Raw genomic sequence first — 24,053 nt, forward strand, 5'->3', positions numbered from 1 at the left:
TGGTTGGGTAAGAGATCTCCATGTTAGCTCTAGTACATTGAATTTAGACAGTGAAGCAAGTAGTGTGGAAGGAGAAAACCCAGTTGTTAATCAGTTACAAGGTTTAGGGCATGAGGATACTCAGGGTGTTAGTAGCCCAGTTCCAGGTTCATTCGGTAAATTGCCTAACCCCATTATGCATTTACTTAAGAGGATTGTTGAGTTGTCTGTTGATCATTAAATCAAGTTCAGGAGGTGGTGTGGCTTATAGTAAGTTTTGAACACCATGCAGATGCCTTACAGATTTCATGTGCTGTTATTCTTTGGTTACTTCATCCTTCGTCTAAGGGCTTGCTGAGTTCATTGGTATCTGAAACACTTCAAGAACAGGGTACTCTGATGCAGCTGAGGTCTTGTACAGTAGAAAGCAAATTGTTCCTGCACATTCAGAATGAGCTCAAGTGTACATAATACTGGCAAGTTTAAGCATAGATTGAGACCTTGATTCAATGCATAGAGAAAGTTCATATTGTGGTCTCTGCCTTTGAGAGGAAAGTCAACAAACAAGAGAGTGTTTTGAAAATATTCGAGGGCACGTGGCCAGAAGATCGTTCACGTCTCACGTTTGCTCGGAAATCTACCACCTTTTCCAGATGTAGCAAATTGTTCTCATCTGTAGAGGAACTTAGGTTTGCTGATGAGAAACACAGTCAGGCTAGGGAGTCTCAGTCTATCCCTCCTGTGCGAACCGATAATCCGTGTCAGCCATCTACTAATTCTGCGACTACCAGGAGTTGTTTTCGATGTGGCGCCCATCGTAACCTAGTGTGCAACTGTCCGGTTAGTCCTCAGGAGAGGACTAAGACACTTAAGGTAAGCCCCCAGCTCATTGCACATGTATTCCAGCTGTTAATAAACTTTGCCTTCCACATGTGTGTGCTTGGCTTAACCAGGATCATATGTGTGGTTTATTGCTCAGTTAGATTGCTGGATTATAACTGATATTTAGAGTACTGTGATTTCTGTAAATTTTCTCCTTTATATCCTTCGTCTGAGAGGTATTGTGTTGCCACTCTGGTAAGGGAGGTGCATGGGGGTCTGTCTATTTGCAATTTTTATGGCCTGTTAAACTGATTCTTGTCAAGAACCTTTCTGTTGCACTCTTGTTTTGATGTGATTTTATTCTGCAGGTGGGTTATTTCTTGATTTTGCTAGTAACGCCTTTTATTCTAAATTTTGTCCACCTCAGAAACTAGCCCTTTGTTCTTGTCATGTTATAAATAATGTCAACTCACACAGGGTCAGGCAGTCTGAATTTGAGCTTTATTACCTTATTCATGGTGAAGATAACCTGTTAATGAGTGTTTTGGAGCAGTTTATTGAAATTCTCATGGATTGATTGGAGCAACCAGTTGGACTCACTATAAGAGTTGTTTGCTTGAGGATATTCCGCTACATTGTGCACCTTATCTCTCCCCTGCCAATGAGAATTCTAAAAGAAAAAAAATCAATGATATGCCCTGAGATAGGGCTATCTGGCCCTCCACTTCACCTTACACTTCACTGATATTTTTAATCCCTAAAAGGTAGGGTAAGGATTATAGAGCAGTTGTAGATTATAAGAGCTCAATAAAAAGGGTGTATTGGAATCAGTCCTTCCTTCCTGGTTTACGTACCTGTTGTATGTGTTTTGCCGATGCTTGTTATTTCACAGTGCTTACTATTGGATGCCATTTTCTGAGAAGTCGAAGCATACCACTGTTTTTTTTTTCAAAGCTTGAAATTCATATCAATTTAATTGGGTGCCATTTGGGTTAGCCACTGGGGCTGCTGTTCTCTCATGTCTTTTGGATCATGTTTTGGGGGATATCAAGTTTGGTTGCATCTATAGTTATCTTAAACGATGTGGTAATGATAAGAAAGGAGTGGTCAGATTCATTGGTGTGGCCATTTATTTTAGGAAATTTGTTCCTAATTTTACTCAACTTTTGGCTCCCTTTAATAATCTTTGAAAGAAGAGAGAGAAATTTATTTGGAGTGAAAGTCAGCGGTCTGCCTTTGAAGCCATCAAAACCATGCTCAGTAACCCTCTGGTATTAGCCATTCCTCATTTTGAAAAGATTCATTGTCCAGATGGATGTGTTAGCATATGCCTCCAGAAGATTAACAGGTGCAGAGGCGAGGTACTCGGTTTATGAATGAAAAGCGTTACGCAGTCGTATTTGCTATATAAAAGTTTAAACATTATCTTGAGCATAGATAATTCGACCCGCAGACTGACAACCAAGCCCTGAGTTGGGGTTTGGTGTGCCAGAGGAAAATTGGCTGATTAATCAGTCCATGTACCCGCCTTTTGTTTCCGAGTATGTAATATTAAAGGCTTTGACAGCCAGGTGGCTGATGCCCTGGGTCAAATGTTTTGCGAGGGTACTCTCGAAGGTGAATGCCGCTTGTTATCATCTGATGCCCCCATCTGTAGCATTCTCGCTGAGATGACTCAGCTCTTTGGTGATTGTAAGGTCAAACAAGATCAGGACACTGATTTGGACCCAATTAGGAAATGGCTTTTGGACAGGGAAGAGATTCCTGTTTATTTCTTGAAGATGGACATCCTTTGTCATGAGGTTGATAAATCAGGTCAACTTAGAATTTGTTTGCGTAGGGAGTTTGTCCCCCTCGGTGTATCAGTATTTACATGATTCTTTTGTTGGGAGGGCATTTAGGCCTGCATAAGACCTTGGGTAAGGTGCAGCAACACCTTATGTGGTCTTCGTTGTATAAAGATATCCACCGTTTAGTTGGGGAATGTGACTTATGTAAAATCACTAAACAATATAACAGTTCACGCAAGGGTCTTCTGCACTCTGAACATGGGGAATATCCAATGGATACATCATTTAGTGATTATGTGGGTCGACTTCCCAGTACTAAAGTGGGGAATTGCTATGTGCTGGTTGTAGATATCTTCTCCTGGTTTGTTTGTTTGGTTGATTCCTAGTAGGGGAGTTACCGCCTGTCTCACGATTCATCATGTAACTAATATATTTTCTCTCTTTGGGCTAGTCTCTAAGATTCTGGTTATTGACAATACTCGTACCTTTATCTCCAGAGAATTTAAATGTTTTTGCTTTGGCCAGTCTATTAAGCACATTACCACCACCCCATACTACCCCAGCCTTCCTTTGTGGAAAGAGTGCGTAGGAATTTAAATACTGCTATGATTTTCTGTCATGATAAAGCACAGAGTAAGTGGGATGCCTCCCTCCCCTGTATTAACTTGTCATTTAATCCCACTCAGCATGAAGCCTGCAAGGCCATTCTGGTCATTCTCATGCTTGCTCGTCCACTTAATTCACCTCTTTTCAACTTATGGAATATTAATGATCTATTGCCTGAGCATATTATTCTGGAAGTCATGACATAAAATTGGAGTAGAGCTAGGAGGAACATCCAGTTACATCACCATCATCAGGAGAGGTGTTATAACTGAGGAAGGCAAACATTTCAGGGCAGCGTGGGGTATAAAGTGTTTGTACACAATTTTAATGTTGGTGAGGGGCAGTCATGTGGAATCACTGAAAAACTTGCACCTCAATTTATAGGGCCTTGTTCCATTGTTCGGGTGATGGGGCCAGTCAACTTATTGATGCATGATCTGTCTACATGCAAAACCTTTAAAGTTGCTGTTAATCACTTGAAACAGGGTAGTTAGCTTCCCTCTCTCTGTGTTCCTATAAGGAGGATGGGGAGTAAGTGTGGGCTTGTTTTCTGCTTGATTGGAGGACGTTGAGCCGTGCTGGCTCGAGTCAAATCTTTGGCTCATTTGTCTGATTTACTGGAATCTTGGTAGGTGGTGTGACTGTAGTGTACTGTCTCTGGAGTTATCGTTGCTGTGGTGATGTGAAAAACAAGACCCATGCACCCACCAAGAGTTCAGTAAGAGTGGAGTCATGGAGTACAATGCTGTCTGAAGTCAGCCATCTTTTTGAAAAACAAGTCTTGCATGCTCAGAGAGCCAGTGTGTGACTTGGAGGAATCATCACTGTTATTGGTGTTAGGAGTCATCTCCGATTGTATTGGATTACTGTAAATGCAGATTTGGCCACCCATTCATTGATCGAAATCTTAAGAGTCTGGACTGGACAGCATTTCTTGTGCAATGATCAATATTATTTACCAGTGTGCTCACCAACTCGATACCTTGCATCGCTCTCTGAGATTTGTTGCAGTTTAATTTCATTGGACAATCACCATGTGGTTTATTCAGATAGCATTGGTGTATATTTAGTTTACCTTATATGATTTTGGCAATTATGAGGTTTTATGGGCCAAGTTGTGGCATGGAACTGGAAGGTTAATTAGTAATTAGGGATAGTTTTAAAATTAGTTGCATCTCATTTATTATTTTATAGAGACACATGTTTTTCTTAAAATGAAAATTTGTGATTTTAGAGCCCATTTTTAGTATGTATTTGAATTGTTTTAGGTGCTATTGTGCAAAGGTGGAGACTTTGATGTATTTCTTGATGGCTAAAAGATTATGCTAAACACCATCAGTTATAGAGGTAAGGCTTATGCACCCTTTAAGACACTGACTGCATTAACAGCCATTTACTGGATCTGTATTGCTAAGGCCTTACATTTAAAGTATGTTTTCTGGACTTTGATTTGTTCACAATGTTTTGTGTGCTTTGAGGTAGCTTCAGTCTCTGAGATACATTGATGAGTGGTTTCGTAATTTTTTCTTGTTTTAAACTCCTTGTTATGTTAAAATGTGTAAAGGAATTTCTAGATGCGTAGCTGACTGGATAATTTTCTGGCTTCTTAGCATTATCTTCTAAAGATTCTTTTGGTGAGTAACATTAGAAGAGGTGCGAGTTATGTTGTCGTAATTTATTTGTGCTTAGGCTACAGTATTCTTATTGATAGCATCTGTTAATTGTGTTCCTGAAGTTCGGGCCGTCGTGTGATTGTAGCATGCTTGCCATGAGCAGAAGGCCTGTTGCCCCAAGCGGGACAACTGCTGGTGTGACACTGTGATGTTTGTGCTATTGGCTGGTAGTTGGGCAGTGCCACGCTGTGGTGCACAAGTTTGCTTATGCTGAGTGTCTAAAGATCAAGTTGAGTTTTATCAGGCTTTCTCTTTCCCACCGAAAGACTATTGTTTTAATGCCTGCCTGTATATGTAGACTTCATGTTTTCAGGTTGATGTGAGCTTTAAATTAAATCAGCTATACTTATTTCATTCTGATTGCTAGTGAACCTTATTGTACAAGTTTCCTATGGCAGCTTCTTGCATAAAGAATTTTCCCTTGATCTGAAGGTTATTTTTAAAGTCCTCATTTATAGTAATTAATGTTTTAACATAATGCTACCTTGTGTCATGTAAATATTGTTTGATTTTTGAAGAAAATTTGTGCATTGTTCCACTTGTTCAATTTAGATTGTTTGCTAAGGCTATTTGTGTCTGCCTACCTTAATGCCAACATTTTCTTGATGGCTTGGGGAATATGTTTTACAGAAATCTTTTATTTAACTGTCATTAAATACAACTGTAAAGTTGCACCCTTTTTTAAATAAAAAAAAAAGATTCAATTATTGTGCTACTGATTTTAATTATTGGTTAATTTTAAACTAGCACATATTGTTCATCCACTTTGTTAAAGTGTTATGTTTCAATTGGCTCTGAGCACTATGTGACTTAACATCTGAGGTCATCAGTCCCCTAGAACTTAGAACTACTTAAAGCTAACTAACCCAAGGACATCACTTACATCCATGCCCGAGGCAGTATTCGAACCTGCGACCATAGCAGTCCCGCGGTTCTGGACTGAAGCGCCTAGAACCGCACGGCCACTGCGGCCGGCTAAAGTGTTATGTTTATTAAAAATAAATATTAGTTTTAAATGACTAATGATGACAATTGTGAGCCTGCCCTTCCAAGTTTGTTTTCGCGTCCTGTCCTGTGTTCAGGGATATCTCCAAGCAATACAGAGATACGAATAAGTGCAGTATATATTGGAATCCAGGGACCTTTATATTACATTTAAAAAATTGTTTTTTTATGTACTTTATCCAATTAGCAAACATGATGTTACAACACAGTTGAGAATTTCTGTTTCATTTGAATGCTTAAGCTTAGGGCTAGTGGAACGATGGGAAATCTCATTCGGTTTTGCTGGTGAGCAATATGGGATATTCAGTGATAAACAGGGGAAACCATTGTCCTCCTGCGCATTAGGAAAGAGTTTGATATTCAGGTAATAAATTCACGTTCTGCACTGTCATTTTTCAGTGTAGTATCAGCAAAAAGGAAGCCAGACCATGTTATTGATATTTACTGGTAGCAAGTACAACCACAGCCATTTGTAATAAAATCTCAGAAGAACCAGTGTTGCACTGTTTGGTGCTATTCTCCTTGGAACTAAAAATGCCAACTGGTTGTCAGTTTAAAAGCTTCCAAAGTGTTGTAAGTTATGTTTGCTAATTTTTTATGTTGTCATCCATCATCTGAACTACCAAAATCTGAGTGCAGAAAGTATTCCCATGTAAATGAAAGTTACTCATCTTACTGTAAATTATATACAGCAAATTATGTGCAAACTATACACTCTGTTAAGAACATGAAGTTAAGTAGGTGTCTATTATAGAGTTCCTTATGCTCTAGGGTTATAAATTGTACAATAGAAAGAGGTGGAACACAAATCCCTAGGTCCATTCCAGAACCTCTCCCTGGAGTCTATCTCTCTACTCACCCCTACCACTCCCTGCACATGCTTCCTAAATCCATAAACCTAACCACCCAGGACGTCCCATTGTGGCCAGTTAGTGTGCCCCACTGAGACAATCTCTGCTCTCATATACCAACACCCACAACCTATTACCTGGAACCTACCCTCCCATATAAAAGCACTGTTGATGCCACCACGGTCCCTGCTGTCAAGACATCTTCACGGGTACTGGGCATGGTTGGGCCACCCTCTCCCCAAGGGGAGTGGCGGGTTCAATGGTGTTCGCGTCGCACGAGGCGAAGGGTCAATGTGGAGGCTGGCTGTGTGGCATCGCCTGCTCTGCCTGTGAGTGGACATGTGGCCAATCCTTCAGCAAAGTCCAAGCAGGCACATGGGTGATGGAGCCCCCTTAGGGAAATGGGGGAAAGGTCGAGGTAGAAGGCCAGTGTTCACTCTGTGTGCTAGCCGGGGGTCTCATCCGAGATGTGGAGGAGGCCCTGCCGGCGGCAGTAGAGAGCACTGGGTGCACCCGACCGCAAATTGTTCCTCGTGTCAGCACCAGTGACTCCTGCCGTCTGGGTTCAAAGGTCATCCTCAGTTCGTACAGGCGGTTGGTGAAGGTGCAAGTAAAGTTCTGTGTACTGACTTGGCAGAAAATGCTAAGAAATTTTGGTCTTATGTCAAAGTGGTAGGTGGATCAAAACAAAATGTCCAGACACTCTGTGACCAAAATGCTACTGAAACAGAGGATGACAGACTAAAGGCCAAAATACTAAATGTCTTTTTCCAAAGCTGTTTCATAGAGGAAAACTGCACTGTAGTTCCTTCTCTAGATTGTTGCATGGATGACAAAATGGTAGATATCGAAATATATGACAGAGGGATAGAAAAGCAATTAAAATCCTTCAAAAGAGGAAAGGCCACTGGACCTGATGGGATACCAGTTCGATTTTACACAGAGTACGCGAAGGAACTTGCCCCCCTTCTTGCAGCGGTGTACCGTAGATCTCTAAAAGAGCGTAGTATTCCAAAAAATTGGAAATGGGAAACAAGTCGTCCCTATTTTCAAGAAAGGACCTCGAACAGATGTGTGGAATTATAGACCTATATCTCTAATGTCGATCAGGTGTAGAATTTTGGAACACGTATTATGTTTGAGTATAATGACTTTTCTGGAGACTAGAAATCTACTCTGTAGGAATCAGCATGGGTTTTGAAAATGACTATCTTGTGAAACCCAGCTCGTGCTATTCGTCCACGAGACTCAGAGGGCCATAGACACGGGTTCCCAGCTGATGCTGTGTTTTTTGACTTCCGCAAGGCGTTTGATACAGTTCCCCAGAGTCGTTTAATGAACAAAGTAAGAGTATATGGACTATCAGATCAATTGTTTGATTGGATTGAAGAGTTCCTAGATAACAGAACACAGCGTGTCATTTTCATGGAGAGAAGTCTTCCGAAGTAAGAGTGATTTCAGGTGTGCCACAGGGGAGTGTCTTAGGACCGTTGCTATTCACAATATATATATAAATGACCTTGTGGATAACATCGGAAGTTCACTGAGGCTTTTTGCGGATGATGCTGTAGTATATTGAGAGGTTGTAACAATGGAAAATTGTACTGAAATGCAGGAGGATCTGCAACGAACTGACGCATGGTGCAGGGAATGGCAATTGAATCTCAATGTAGACAAGTGTAATGTGCTGCAAATACATGTAAAGAAAGATCCTTTCTCATTTAGCTACAATATAGCAGGTCAGCAACTGGAAGCAGTTAATTCCATAAATTATCTGGGGTGAAACTTCCTAGAAAATTAAAACTGTGTGTTGGACCGAGACTCGGACTCAGTCCAACACATAGTTTTAATCTGCCGGGAAGTTTCATATCAGTGCACACTCCACTGCAGAGTGAAAATCTCATTCTGGAATTATCTGGGAGTAGGCATTAGGAGTGATTTAAAATGGAATGACCATATAAAATTTATCGTCGATAAAGCAGATACCAGACTGAGATTCATTGGAAGAATCCTAAGGAAATGCAGTCCAAAAACAAAGGAAGTAGATTACAGTACACTTGTTTGCCCAGTGCTTGAATACTGCTCACCGGTATGGGATCCGTACCAGATGGGGTTGATACAAGAGATAGAGAAGATCCAACGGAGAGCAGCATGCTTCATTACAGGATCATTTAGCAGTCATGAAAGCGTTACGGAGATGATAGATAAACTCCAGTGAAAGGCTCTGCAAGAGAGATGCTCAGTAGCTCGGTATGGGCTTTTGTTGAAGTTTCGAGAACACACCTTCACCGAGGAGTCAAGCAGTATATCTCCTACGTATATCTCGTGAAGAGACCACGAGGACAAAATCAGAGAGATTACAGCCCACACAGAGGCATACTGACAATCTTTCTTTCCACAAACAATACGAGACTGGAATAGAAGGGAGAACCGATCTCAGAGGTACTCAAGGTACCGTCAACTACACACCGTCAGGTGCCTTGCAGAGTATGAATGTAGATGTAAATGAAGTTAGACTGATGGTGCAGCAATAATGAAAAAAAGTAACATCAATATAATATTTACCTCTGACATTCCACTTCTGGTATACACTTAGTTCCATTAAACTTCCTCCTTCACAAATAAGTTTCCATTACAATCTTGATATAATCATCTTCATTAAACACATTGATAAAGTGAGACTTTACATTTGAATCATAACATTACCATTGCTTCCTCACTCTAACACAGCTTATATTATCTGCTCCCTCACGCATACCAAAGATAATAACCTAACTTCTGCAATACAGCTTTACAACATCACTGCTCACTCACAATCAATTCAGATACCAAAATTATACATGACACCTATCATTGTGTAAAGCGCCTTAACAGTATCATCCCTCAGCCAAACATGAGGTTTTGACATTTCCCTGTGGTTGAAAACATGTTTGATGCTGCCTGATTTAGCTGTAGAATGATGGAGTAAGATGATGTTATTTTGTAGATGTTTCCAAAACTCTTTATGTTCCTCTTCCTGTGGTAACAACTGAGGCTTTTCTGAGAGTTATTCAGCTGGCAGTCTTAAGCTTTCTCTGTAGGCCAGCTGGGCTGCAGTGTAGACCACGTCTTCCTTCAAAATTTGTAAACCTGAAAGTACCAGGGGTAAAGTCTCAGTCTAGTGCATGCCCTTGCATGTAAGTGCAGCCTTCAGGGTCCAATATAGCTGCTCCATCATTCCTTTACTTGCCGGATGGTAGTTGGTGCTTCTAATGTGTGACCAACCTCACAGTAATAATAGTTTAGGGAATAGTAATGATGCAAACACTATGCTTCATCCTGCAGTAATTGTCTGGTTAACCTTGAATTGGGAAATCCTGCTTTTGGCCAATGCTTGGGCCACCGTTATTATTGCAGTATCCATAATTGGAGGGGAGCCTCCAGGCATAGCGTAAAATGGTCTACGACAGATAGCAAATAACATTAATTACCAGAAAAAGGTGGCAGGCCCACCAAGTCCATATGCACGTATAATTATGGGGCTGAGGGGTGCTGACACATGCCTGCCCATCTTGCATAGTTTGAATCTAGTACAAGCTTGCTCCATTTGCAGCAGTGTTTCTTCATTCCTGGCCAGACTACCTTCTTTTTTAACAACTTAACCATGGCCCATATTTGAGGCAAGATAAATTATGGAATGCTTCAAAAACTGGCCACCAAAATTGTTGTGATATGAAAACTTGCAGCAGGTTAATTTGTTTCACACCATAATGAAACATTAAGCTGTGACACACACATTTTTGAGAAAACAAGGCTGGTCTGTTGTTGCTCTAGCACTGAATGTAGTTCTGGGTCCTTAGATTGCTCTTTACTTTTTCCACTGATGTGACATACGTCTGTCATGACTTGCAAAATGTATTCAGTATGCCTGCACTGCTTGGTGATCTATGAGATGTTTCCATCTATGAGGAGTTTCCTTGGAGAAGGATGTGAGAGGAGCATGATCCATGCAAATGGTGAAGTGTTTACTTTCTGTTTGGTCTTGGAAATGTTTTATCATGGCATATATAGCATGCAGTTCTCTATCAGTGGTGTTACATTTTTGCTGTGTCACTGAGTGACTTAATCTTGTTTTGTGTCCACCATTAGGGTCATAGATGCATTGTGACATGATGAGCAAGAAGCAATGCGTTTGCTCAGAGTTGAATGCCATCAACTGCATCGGACCCCATTTCACTTTACTGTTCCCTGCTGTGTACGTTCCTTTTAATAATTGTATGGATGGTGCCAGCAATAATGAAATGCCACAAGTCTCTATAAGTTTTTGATAGTAACAAAAGTCAAATATAGCCTAGCTTTTCTGGCAAAGGAGCGATGCCATTAGAGGACACAAAGCCTAGAAATTTGGCACTGCATTTACCTAATACAAATACCTCCCTGTTTATGACCACTCCAAATAGGCTGAGACATTTGAATAGTTGCCAAAGGTGTTCCTCGTGTTCTAGTAACTTCATTCATGTAACAGAAAAAAACTAAAGACCCTAAAAGAACCTAGTGCATAAACCACACCCACATCTGTGCTGCATTTTTTAAACCATACAACACGAAATGGTATTCATAAAGGCCGAATGCAATAGTGATTTCAGTCTTCTTTATGTCTTTGGGCACAAATGGTATCGTAAATATGCCTTGGTGCAATGGATGATGCCGAAAACTTTTGCCACTGGTATTAAATTGTGAAAGTCCATCACACGAGGTATAGCATACATGTCCATTACCATTCTGGTATTCAGTATGTGGTAATGACCTCAGGGGCACCAAGTGTTGTCACACTGCATGTAAAAGTGGTGCCCATTGGCTTTCTGAAGGTACCATTACTCTTTCTTGAATTTGTTTGTCGATATCCTCTCTAGTCGCAGTGAAGTTTTCCAGCTTTAGGTATCACGGTTCAGCCACTACTGGAGGTCTGGGCAATGTGCAAACGAAGTATATCATATTATGACTGCTCTTGCTGTTTGTTTGTTTCACTGATACAATAAAAAGAATTTCATCAATAATGTTGTCAATGTTTCTGTTGTACTGTGGTGGCACTAAGACTGCTGTAGGCAGAAGTGTACTGTTGTGTAGGTCAACCACCAGTTGTAAGTGATGCAAAAACTCTGTGCCCAAAGTAGGTTCACTAACATTTGCCACAATAAATGTCAACAGAAACTGTCTCTTCAAACTGATGTTCAATGACATTTCCTTTTTTCCATATGTCTTGATAACTGAATTATTGCCAGCTGCTAATATTTCTGATCTCACTGCACGATTTGTTTTGAAACAATTTTCTGGTAGCACACTGAGGTTAGAACCAGTGTTGACCAAAAAAGGGGTTCCCGATACCTTGTCTACTAGAAAAACCTCTGTGAATTTTTGAATTATTTTGTAAAATTTTTTAGCTGTTGGCACCAAGTGTCTGGGGCATCTGAATTTGTCTAGAATTCCAGGTGCATCTCCTCAAAGCACAGGTCTTCATAAACTGGTATGAAGTTTCTGCAGTCACATCTCATTTTTATCGTATTGGCACCCATCATGGACTGGAACTTTGTCAAGTGTCTATGGGCCATATATTGCACAGAGCAGAAAGCTGATGCTCTAGCTTGTGCTGCAATTAAGTCTGGCAGCTTATCAGTGTCTGTGAAAGTTGGAGGCAATTGTGATTCGAGCCAATTAGTTGCAGTTGTTCGAAAGGAAGGGAGATTGGGTGACAGCCCAGTCATGGGAATCTTCATGTAGTCTGTACCTGAATGCACTCTGTGGGCATTGGGCATTGACAATTTTGGGCCTTATCTGAAAAACTGAGGCAGTAGATGTGACAGGGGAATGAAAGGATGAGCAACATTTACGAGCAGGAGAACAGCGCACCTTAGTGGCATTTTGTGAGTTTCTAGGAACCACACATGTTTTTACCTTAACTCAATAATATTGATGATACCAGCACCAATAGGGTTTATCCATGCTTATCCTGTTTGTTAAACATACAGTGCCATCTGCTTTATATTTTCTTAGTGGAACATTGTGCTTTGTGTAGTGGTGAGCACTCCGACGCTCCCTGCCAGCTGATCTGTAGCTGTTGTTGGTGCACTGCTCAGGGTGCTTGATCCGGGGCCACTTGGCTCCACCCCTAGCATTCACAATTCTGGGCTGTCTGCTACAGCACTGCCAACATTAAACTGAACACAATCTGCATTGGCTTCTATCTTATCTGCTGATGTGGTGAGAGACAATTTGGTATCTGCAGCCAGAACAACCCACATATTTGTTGGAAGCCTTATTAGCCACTGCATCTGTAACAAATTTTCTGGTAATAGATCAGAACTTGCTAATGATCTAAGCTCTTATAATAGTTGCTTGGGGATCTATTTCCTAAGCAGTCATCTGTTAATAACCATTGCAGCCTTGTTTCAGGCATTGGCATGAAATGTTTTATAAGGCATGTTTTTAAAGTGGTGTGACTGTGTATGTGCAAGATTCCTCTTTCAGACCTGTTGGAGTTTTGTTCATATGAGCAATAACACAGTGAAAGTGATCTGTATCATTACTAATGCCTTGTTAGATGAAGATGCTTTTAGCCTGAGCAAACTGCAGCCCAGGTCTCGTAGTACAGAACGCTGGCAATTTAACATGATTTGCACAGGTATCATCAATGTTATTGAGTTACGGCAGAAAAATGTGTGGTTCCTAGAAACTCACAAAATGCCACTAAGGTGCGCTGTTCTCCTGCTGGTTGGAGATGCTGGTTGTTGATACTGTTGCTTTCTTTTAGGTTATTCATACTTCATGTTCTTGCTTGGAGTCACCACTGTAGGATTTTTGTTGGTACAGCCACGAAAGAAAAAAGAAGAAGAAACACTAAATGAATTGCATACACACCTAAACAACATCTTAAACTCAAGAGAGAATGCAGCAGATAAGCATAGCAGAATCGAAAAGGAGTTTTCATCCATGTGGGAACAAATTCACTTCGAAACAACAGTGAGGAAGAAATTGTAAACCACACAAGAAACCTCATCCGACTGGCCAGAAGACTCTACCCGAATTCCAGAATAATAATAAGTGGCATTGCTTACAGAAGATCGGTGAGTGACAGCTGTGTGCAGGGAATAAACAGCAATTTTAAAGAACAGTGCAATAAACTAGGAGTCGTTTTCATTGAGCCCAACAAATTTCTAAGTACAAAGTGTCTTGCCAAAGATGGTCTACATCTGAATAGGTTGGGCTCAAAAATATTCAGTAAGATGTTTGTAGATATTTGCCAGATCATAAAAAATAAGGGAAACTCGTAAGTAGTGTTGGGGGTGAAAAAACTTGTGTAGCATTACGAAAGACAGAACCAAACCATTATCTGGCAGGAAATGTGCTAAAACCTGTAAGTGATAGTAAAGTAGGTATGTTATCCACTGGAATATAAATGGCTTAAACATTGATGCTTCTAACAATAAAAGTTCCAAAATAGATGAATTGGAAATCATTCGGTCAGAATGTGCAAATATTAAAGTTGTTTGTTTAAATGAGCACTGGTTTACTGAAGACACAATTAAAATTCTAAACAAAATAGGGAACTTCAGATTAGCAAGTAGCTTTTGCAGAAGAAACAAGTCACATGGAGTCTCATGTATACTTCTACACATTGCTATAAATTATGAGACCAGAAACTGTTTTAATTATTTAAATGAAGAATGTGTGTTTGAGAGCTGCTGTGTAGAAATAGTGGACTCACTAGCAAATGTTATAATAATCTCAATATACAGAATTCCAGGGATGTCAACAACACAACTGTTCTTATCTAAGCTTCAGATTATGCTAGAAGACCTTTGCAGAGGAAAAAAGAAAAAAAGTTGTAATAGCTGCTGATTTTAATATTGATATCACATGTGATAGTAGCCATGTGTCAAGCTTAACTGACTTAGTAAAGAAATATGGTTTCAAATTGAATTTGTTTGAATCTACCAGAGACAATGGGAAATCAGCAACATTCATTGACAATGTTCTAACTAATTATGTATATGAAGATGCGTATAAATTTTGTCTAGATCTAGGTATTTCAGATCATTGTGCATTGTTCATTGAGCTGACACAGACAGACAGAAACATTTCACGTATGAGTACCCATATGAGCAGGAACTTTAGCAAAGAAAACTTGCTAACATTTAGTGAGAAGCTAAGAGATAAAACATGACCTTTTGATTATTGTAACTCAAGTGACAAAAACTTTGAGAAATTCCTAAACAGTTTTCTTGGAGACTTTAATGAAACATTTCCACCTAGACTCTGCAACAGTAAAATAACAAATACAGTAAAGTGGATTACCCAGGGCAAAAAAATTTCCAGTGTAAGGAAAAGGCAACTGCACAGAGAACTACAATATAATAAAGATATTGATTTCATTAAATATGTTAGACTCTATAAAACCATATTTAAAAGAGTTGTCAAGGCAGCAAAACAACTGGCAAATAACAGGCTAATTTTAAATCATAAAAATAAGACAAAGGCTATGTGGTCTGTCATTAAATCTGAGTTACGTGTTAAAGCCTGTAACCAAGAAATTTAAAAATTGACATTGAAGGAAATACTATTGTAAATCCAAATCAAATACCAGAGTACTTTAATGAATTCTTTATAAATGTATCAAAGTCTGATGTTGAAGTAACAGATTATCACAACAAAGTAAATCCCTTTGGCCTAGGCGAAAACTTTACAAAATTCGCAAAAGTTTCTGTGGAGGATGTAGAAAATGCTATTCTAACATTAAGAAACAAAAAAAATCTGCAGGTTGGGATGGAATAGCCACCAAAGTTATTAAAGTGGTACACAATAGAATTGCAAACCCACTAGCTCATATAATAAATCAATGTTTCAAAGAGGGCTGTTTCCCAGAGCTACTGAAATATGCTGAAGTCAAACCAATCTTCAAGAAGGGATAAAGAGAGATCATGGGAAATTATTGTCCTATCTCAATTCTCCCAGTCCTATCTAAAATATCTGAAAAACTTGCTGTTGCACAAATCCAAAACTTCATTGCAAAATATTCTGTTATTCTAAACAATCAATTTGGTTTTCAGCAGGGCAAAAACACCATTGATGCAGTAAACAGTTTCATTGAGAAAATAAGCACATCATTAGACAAGAGAAATAAGGTGGCAGGAATTTTCTGCGACCTCACAAACGCGTTCGATTCCGTAAACCACGCATTGCTTGTTTACAAACTTGAAAAGTATGGCATTAGCAGCAGTGCCCTACAATGGCTTAAATCCTACTTATCCAACAGAAAGCAAAGAGTTAGCATTTCTTCAAATAGCACTTATTATTTTTCTGATTGGAAAAAAATATCTCAGGGTGTTCCACAGGCTCCATATTAGGCCCAGTCCTATTTCTCTTTTATGTTAATGACTTACCATTAAAATCAGCTCCCCATCAGTTCTGTTCGCAGGTGATACTTCTGTCTTAATTGAAGATCAGGGCTCGGAAAAAATTCCCAAATCTGTGATCAGTACCCTCAGTACCTTAGAAACTTGGTTTCAGCTAAATGGGGTGAACCTAAACATATGTAAGACTCACGTGATGCAGTTCAGAACCAAACAGTCAAAATGTGAGCAGATTAAGATTGTACACAACAACCAAGGTATAGAAGAAGTTGACTTGGTCAAATTCTTAGGTTTAAATATAGATAAAAATTTGAGCTGGCAGGCACATATTGAATACCTGGCAAACAAACTGAGCAGCTTTGCATTTGCAATGCAAATTTTGTCAACTGCAACTGACATGGACACACGAAAAGTAGCATATGCAAGCTACTTCGAATCCATTATTAGGTATGGTATTGTTGTTTGGGGTAACTCGACAAACATAGTGCGGATACTAAAAATACAGAAAAAAATCATACGAAATATGTGCACTGCAAATCACAAAGAACCATGTCGACCATTATTTAGAAAACTTAATATTTTAACTCTGCCACCCTTATACATACGAGATTATTATATTTTTGTACACCAGACACAAATTATTTGAGGGAAACCATCTTGTTCATTCACATGATACCAGAAACAAAGAAAATTTTATGCTCCCCACCCACCTCCTCAGACTGTATGCCCTGGGACCTCAATACGTGTGAATAAAAATTTGTAATAAATTAAAAGGGAACAAGTTGATGCAGATGAATTTAGGTTCACTTAAAAGAAAGCTATATTAGGTACTGACACTGAAGTGTTATTACTTAGTGGATGAATTCGTGCAGGACAAACTGGAAATTTGAGCTGGGTACAATGTGTTATCCTTATAATGTTGTTATTTATTATAGTGCTATTATTTATTAATGTAAAAATCATTGTAATTGTTTTATGAATTTTTGACATGTCTCCTGTACGCAAACCAAATGGATTTCAAATGTACGTCATGAGATGAATAAAACACAATTCAATAAATAGGTACACACCATTCAGGATATACGCATTAAATTCGCTTTATTTTCACACCACAAAATATCTAGTAACACAGATGGAACATAAATGTCCCAACAGAACAATGATAACAATACAAAAATATTTCACACACATAGTCAGTTGCCTGTTAGTGGCATAACGGTCAAGCTTCAGGTTGCTGTAAATGTGCACAAGAGCCAATTGGTCTGATCCAGAAAATTCAAGATGATAGTGTAGAAATTAGAAATAGGACTGATTGCTATTCCCCATGTGGTGGAGGCAATGAGGGGTGAGGAATCTGATACCTTAGGAAAAAGCTTCAGCTTCCTCAGTTTTATTATATAGCTGATTTTTGTCAGCTATTAGTTCTATTTGGGATGGGTCCCACACAGTTGAGCAAAATCAGAGGACGGGTCACATGAGTGATTTGCAAGCAATCTTCTCTGTAGACTAATTGTATTTCCCTAGTATTCTACCAGTAAACCAAAGCCTGCCATCTGCTTTACCTATGACTGAACCTATTTGAGAGTTAATTTCATATCCTTTCAAAGTGTTACCACCCAGGTTGAGTTGACTGATTTCAAGTGTGACTTGCTGATTTTATAGTCATAGGATACAAAGATTTTACATTTTGTGAAGTGCACAGTTTTACATTTCTGAACATTTAAAGCAATCGGTGCACCACTTTCAATTTTATCAAGATCTGACTGAATATTTGCACAGCTTCTTTCAGACAGTACTGCATTATAGATAACTGCATCATCTTTGAAAAGTCTGAGGATACCAATGATATTGTTCACAATGCCATTAATATACATGAACAATGAGCAACCCAACGCATTTCTTGATTCACACCTGAAGTTACTTCTATATTTGTTGTTGACTTTCCATCTAATATTACATGTTGTATCCTCTGTTCAGAGGAATCCACACTACAGTCACAAATGTTACTTGCTTTCCCATACAATTATACTTTCGATAAAAAGTGTAGGTATGGTACTTTCCAGAAATCAAGAGATACTGCATCTACCTGACTGCCTTGACCTAAGGCTTTCATTGTGTCATGTGGGAAAAATGGGAGTTGAGTTTCACATAGTCAATGTTTTTTGAATACATGCTGGGTAGTATGGAGGAGATCATTCTGCTAGAGATACTTCATTACCTCTGTGGTCCGAATATGTTCTAAGTATTTTGGATGGTTGTTTTTGTTGATCACTTCTTGAAGATGGGTGTGACCTGTGCTTTCTTCCATCCTCTAGGCATAATTTTTGTTGAAGAGGCCTTCAGTATATTATTGTTAAATAAAGGGCTAACTCAGCTCCAAATTTGCTATAGAATTTGATAGGAATTCCATCAGACCCTAGAGCTTTGTTTAATTTAAATGATTTCAGCTGGTCCGATTTCAGCTGGTCCTCAAAGTCACTAGTACTGGTATCTGTATCACTTATCTTTGCAGTGATATGAGAATTAAATTGGGGTAATACTTGTGGGTTTTTTGTCATAAAGGAACGTTTGGAAACTGAGTTAAGTGTTTCTGCTTTTTCTTTGCTACCCTCAATTTCAGTTCCTCTCATATCTGTGAATGGCTGGGCACTAACTTAAGTGACAGTAACAGGTTTTATATACAAACAGGATATCTTTGGTTTTGTGAAAATCTCTCAATAATATTTTACTACACTAGTCATATGTTGATTTAATTTTAACTTGTATCCAGTTGTACCCCAAGGAATGTTACACAGCGTGCTTGTTCAGTGTATGGCCAGTAATGCCTACTTCTCTTGGTACTAGGTAACTATTGCTTGTTTGCAACCGTGTTAACTAATTCTAAATACTTAGGGACTAAAATATGATAGCAAATTGCATTGATATCTTTTCGTGAGAGGGGTAGTTAGCAATTCAAACATAGTCCTCTTCCATAGATGAGAATCTTGAAGGAATTGCTGAAGAAGGTGAAGCAAAGGGCATATTGTTCCTTGGTAGGGTCTCATCTGGGGTACTGAAGTTCTGTGTGGCAACCATACCAGTTGTTTCTGTTTTCAGACTTGCAGTGGGTAGAATGAAGGGTAGCAAGACTAGTCAAGAGAAATTTTGACCAGTGCAATACCGTCACTGCCACTATAAATCACAGGAAAGTGGCTGTTACAGGTTACAGCGTTTATAACTTTAATTTGGAGGAGAGGCCAGAGGTTAGACCATTCCCATAAAATGCACATAGTACACTGCAACAAGTCTTTGGACAGAATTTATTTCCTAGGTAATGGAGAAAGGGATTTGCTGAGAGAGGGCTTAGATCTGTGGACTAATATGCTATAGTGTTTTAGGAAAAGGAAGTACTGAGGGATTAAATTAGTTTCAGTGATCATATATATCAGTATAATCTGTGTAACTAAAAATATATGTAACAATCAAAAGAATAAATTATTGACAAAATAACTTAACTGGATAGATAAAAAATCTTCTCACCAAGTGAGGGCAGAACACACACATAAAAGGCGATTGCAATTGGCAAGCTTTTGGTGCCAGTGGCTCCTTCTTCAGGCAGAAGGGTTGAGGGGGAAGGAAGAAGGGGGTGAAGGAGAAGGGGTAGATTTTGAGAAAGTCAACCAGAACTGCAGGTCAGGGAAGATTTACCACACAGAATGAGAAGGAAAGTAAATTGCAGTAATAATAATAATAATAATAATAATAAAACAAATGAAATTCCATTGGGCCATATGTGAATGGAATGGGACGAAGCCCTCATAACTGATACAGTGGGAGGTACCCTTTACCATGTAGCTTATAACTGTTTGCAGAGTATGGATGTAAGTTGTAGACATGGATATAGACTTTAAAGTATTACAGAGAAATTACAACAAAGATTACCAAGAACAGATATAATACCTGAAAATAATTATGCACTCAATACCATCATGTACAAACTTTGGAACATAAGGATGTTGTGAATGAAACTCGCACATCACTAGTGTAACATTCTCTACAGTATTTATTATTTTTTGTAAAAATCAGTTTTCAGCTGTTACACCATCATCAGATAGAAACATAAGTATGAGCTGCAGTGAAATATTTGTTGGATCAAAGATTTTAAACTAATGCATGTAATAGTATCTCCATTACAGAGATGAAAAATGTTAATGTTACAATTAAGAATCAAACAAGAGGGATTATTTCATTGTAAATGTGATGTAAGATAGTTTAACTGAGATGAAATATGTGACACATTAACTAATGAACTAGAGACAAATTACAACAGTTGTGCATAGAAGAAAATAATTGGACAAAAAGCTATGGTGGCATATCCTAAAGATGTGGCTGAACAAAATAATCTTGTCTTTAATAAGTCTTAAATTACAAACAAATAAGATGTATTAGTGATATTAAGCAATTGAGCGAAGCAGCTGTGATTATACAAAGTAAGTTTTTAACACAATGAGAGAAATTATAGTGACCGAAATAAAGGAAATGGGGCATGTGAGTGAGAGAGATAATTTACAACATGGCCTGGATGGGATTTTCAGGAGTATCTGCAGTTAGAAGTGTCGAGTAAGAGAACTGTGTCTGGTCATTCAGTACTAAGCTTGGATTGATGGACATGTGTTTATTAATTTCCATTATTTAAAAATAGTTGATCTTTCTTCCTTTATGAATGTGATGTAATACTTCATTTCACCATGTGACTATGGCCTTCTTTAAGCAGTTGGTCTGCAAAAATAGTGTCTCCTTTTCTAAGTTTCTGCAGCATTTCTTCAAGCAGGTACATACTGCTCTTTCAGACTGATCCATATAGAATTTGCCATAATTTTGCATGACAATTGTAAAATAATCATGTTACTATTTATTACAATAGAGAATTTTTCATAATTAGTCATATTAGTCCATAAAATGAAATGTGCAAAATATGTTTTGAGTACAGGTACATTTTTTGTATAAATCTTGCATCTAAAACCATTGCAAAGTCACCTAACAGCATTCCCACACAATGAAAAATTTTTCTTCCTCTAGAAAAAATTCATGCTTGGAAGGGTTAAAGAAGACCATAGTTACAAGGTGAAACATGAAGTATTAAGTCATATCCATAATGGAATCAATCAAATCTAAGTACTGAGCGACCAGACACAGTTCCCTTACTAGCCACTTCTAACTGCAGAGACTGCTCATAATCCCATCCAGACCATGTTGTAAATTACTCCTTTTACTTACATGCCCCATTTTCCTTTATTTCAATTACTATAATTTCTCTTGTGTTAAGTTTGTAATTTAAGACTTATTAAAGATAAGACTATTTTGTTCAGCCACATCTTTGAAATGTGTCACCAAAGTTTATTGTTCAATTATTTCCTTCTATGTACATCACATTTACAATTAAATAATCTCTCTTGTTTTATTTCTAATTCTTCATTAACATTTTTCATCTCTGGAAATGGTGATGCTCTGTAGATGCACTAATTTAAAGCCTTTGATCCAACAAAAATTTCACTGTACCACGTACTTATCTTGGTACCTGATGATGGTGAAACATCCATAAACCAGTTCGTGTAACAGATATTAAATATTGTAGAGTGTTAATCTGGTGTTGTGTCTGTTTCATTCATAATGTGTAAAATACTCTACCAAGAACAAATGGAACAGTCAAATAATGCGAGCATAAAGTCAGTAAAACAGGACAAAAACTAAAAAATAAAAATGTCAGCAGGCCTGGTGCCATCGCCTGTCGTGACCTCGCTGTGAAACATTGACTACTAAGCACACAGTAGTCAACATGTTATGTGAGTCATTTGCATCAGGGAGCTCTCCAGATTATTTAAAACGGGCAATAGTTGTGTCTACGCCAAACGAAGGTAATACAGAAGACATTGAAAACTATGGGCCAATTTCTCTGCTGTGATCATTCTCAAAAATAGTAGACTCAATTATGAAAGACAACATTAGTGAATTTTTTTGTACAGACACAGTCTTCTCAGTGGTTCATGGTGTGGGTTCCTGTAGTCATGTCCTAGTTCATGAACCACGGGCAACGTATGAGTGGCCAAGTAAGTGGTCCCGACAGTCGGGGTACCAGTTACTTTGGAATAAGGCTGGGCATCTCGGAAATATTCTGAGTCGTGGTCACCTTTGTGCTCATACGGCAAAGACTACCAAATCCACCGGTTAGTCTCTCAACCGTTAGGGGTAAAACCCAATGGGACTCGGGGCAAGTAAGGCTAGCAACCTACTTCCCTGGTACTATAAATATGATGCTGGCAACAATCAGAGCAAAATGCCTCGGACCTTTGGAGGTGATGGAGTCTCACCTCTAACTGACAAACCAGGGACTCCTAAGATACGACTTGGCAATCAAATGGTAATGAGATGGGGAGCTATTAATATCAATGGGGGCTACTCTGGGAAGAAGGTAGAGCTGGCAGAGGCTGCAAGTAAGATGGGGCTGGGCGTTTTAGGTGTTAGTGACATTTGGGTAAGGGGTGAGAAAGAAGAGGAAGTGGGAGAATACAAGGTCTACCTGTCAGGAGTCAAAGCAGGAATAGCACAATGGGGTGTAGGGCTTTACATCAGGAAAGAAATGGAACCCAGCGTAGTTGCAATAAGGTATGTAAACGAACGACTGGTGTGGATACATTTGACAGTGTCTAGCAAGAAAATTAGGATTGTGTCAGTATATTCGCATTGTGAAGGGACAGATCAAGATAAAATGGATAGCTTTTATGATGCACTCAGTGATGTAGTTGTTAGAGTAAAGGACAAGGACAGTGTTCTGCTCATGGGTGATTTTAACGCCAGGATTGGAAATCGAACAGAAGGGTATGCAAAGGTTATGGGTAAATTTGGAGAGGATATGGAGGCCAACAGGAACGGGAAAAAAACTCTTGGATTTCTGTGCCAGTATGGGCTTAGTAATCACAAACTCCTTTTTTAAACATAAGAACATTCACTGGTATACTTGGGAAGGCAGGGGAACCAGATCTGTCATTGACTATATAATAACAGATCAGGAATTCAGGAAGGCTGTGAGGGACACACGTGTATTCAGGGGATTCTTTGATGACACTGATCATTATTTAATCTGCAGTGAAATTGGGATTATGAGGCCGAAAGTGCAGGAGGTCAGGTCCATATGTAGGAGGATAAGAGTGGAGAAACTTCAGGATAAGGAAATCAGGCACAAGTACATAACAGTGATCTCAGAAAGGTACCAGTTAGTTGAATGTAGTCAATTACAGTCATTGGAAAAGGAATGGACAAGGTACAGGGACGCAGTACTAGAAGTGGCTAAAGAATGTCTTGGAACAGTAGTGTGTAAAAGTAGGATGAAGCAAACAGCTTGGTGGAATGACACAGTTAAGGCAGCCTGTAAAAGGAAAAAGAAGGCGTATCAAAAATGGCTACACACTAGGGCTCAGGTAGACAGAGAGAGTTATGTTGAAGAAAGAAACAAAGCCAAACAGATAATTGCAGCATCTAAGAAGAAATCTTGGGAAGACTTTGGAAACAGGTTGGAGACTATGGGTCAAGCTGCTGGAAAACCATTCTGGAGTGTAATAGGCAGTCTTCGAAAGGGAGGTAAGAAGGAAATTACAAGTATTTTGGACAGGTCAGGAAAACTGCTGGTGAATCCTGTGGATGCCTTGGGCAGATAGAGGGAATATTTTGAATAGTTGCTCAATGTAGGTGAAAATACGATCAGTAATGTTTCAGATTTCGAGGTAGAATGGGATAGGAATGATGATGGAAATAGCATCACATTTGAGGAAGTGGAGAAAATGGTCAATAGATTGCAGTGCAATAAAGCAGCTGGGGTGGATGAAATCAAGTCAGAACTCATCAAATACAGTGGAATGTCAGGTCTTAAATGGCTACACAGGATAATTGAAATGGCCTGGGAGTCGG

This window comes from Schistocerca nitens, chromosome 5 (assembly GCF_023898315.1).
Source record: "Schistocerca nitens isolate TAMUIC-IGC-003100 chromosome 5, iqSchNite1.1, whole genome shotgun sequence".
Lineage (NCBI taxonomy): Eukaryota > Metazoa > Arthropoda > Insecta > Orthoptera > Acrididae > Schistocerca > Schistocerca nitens.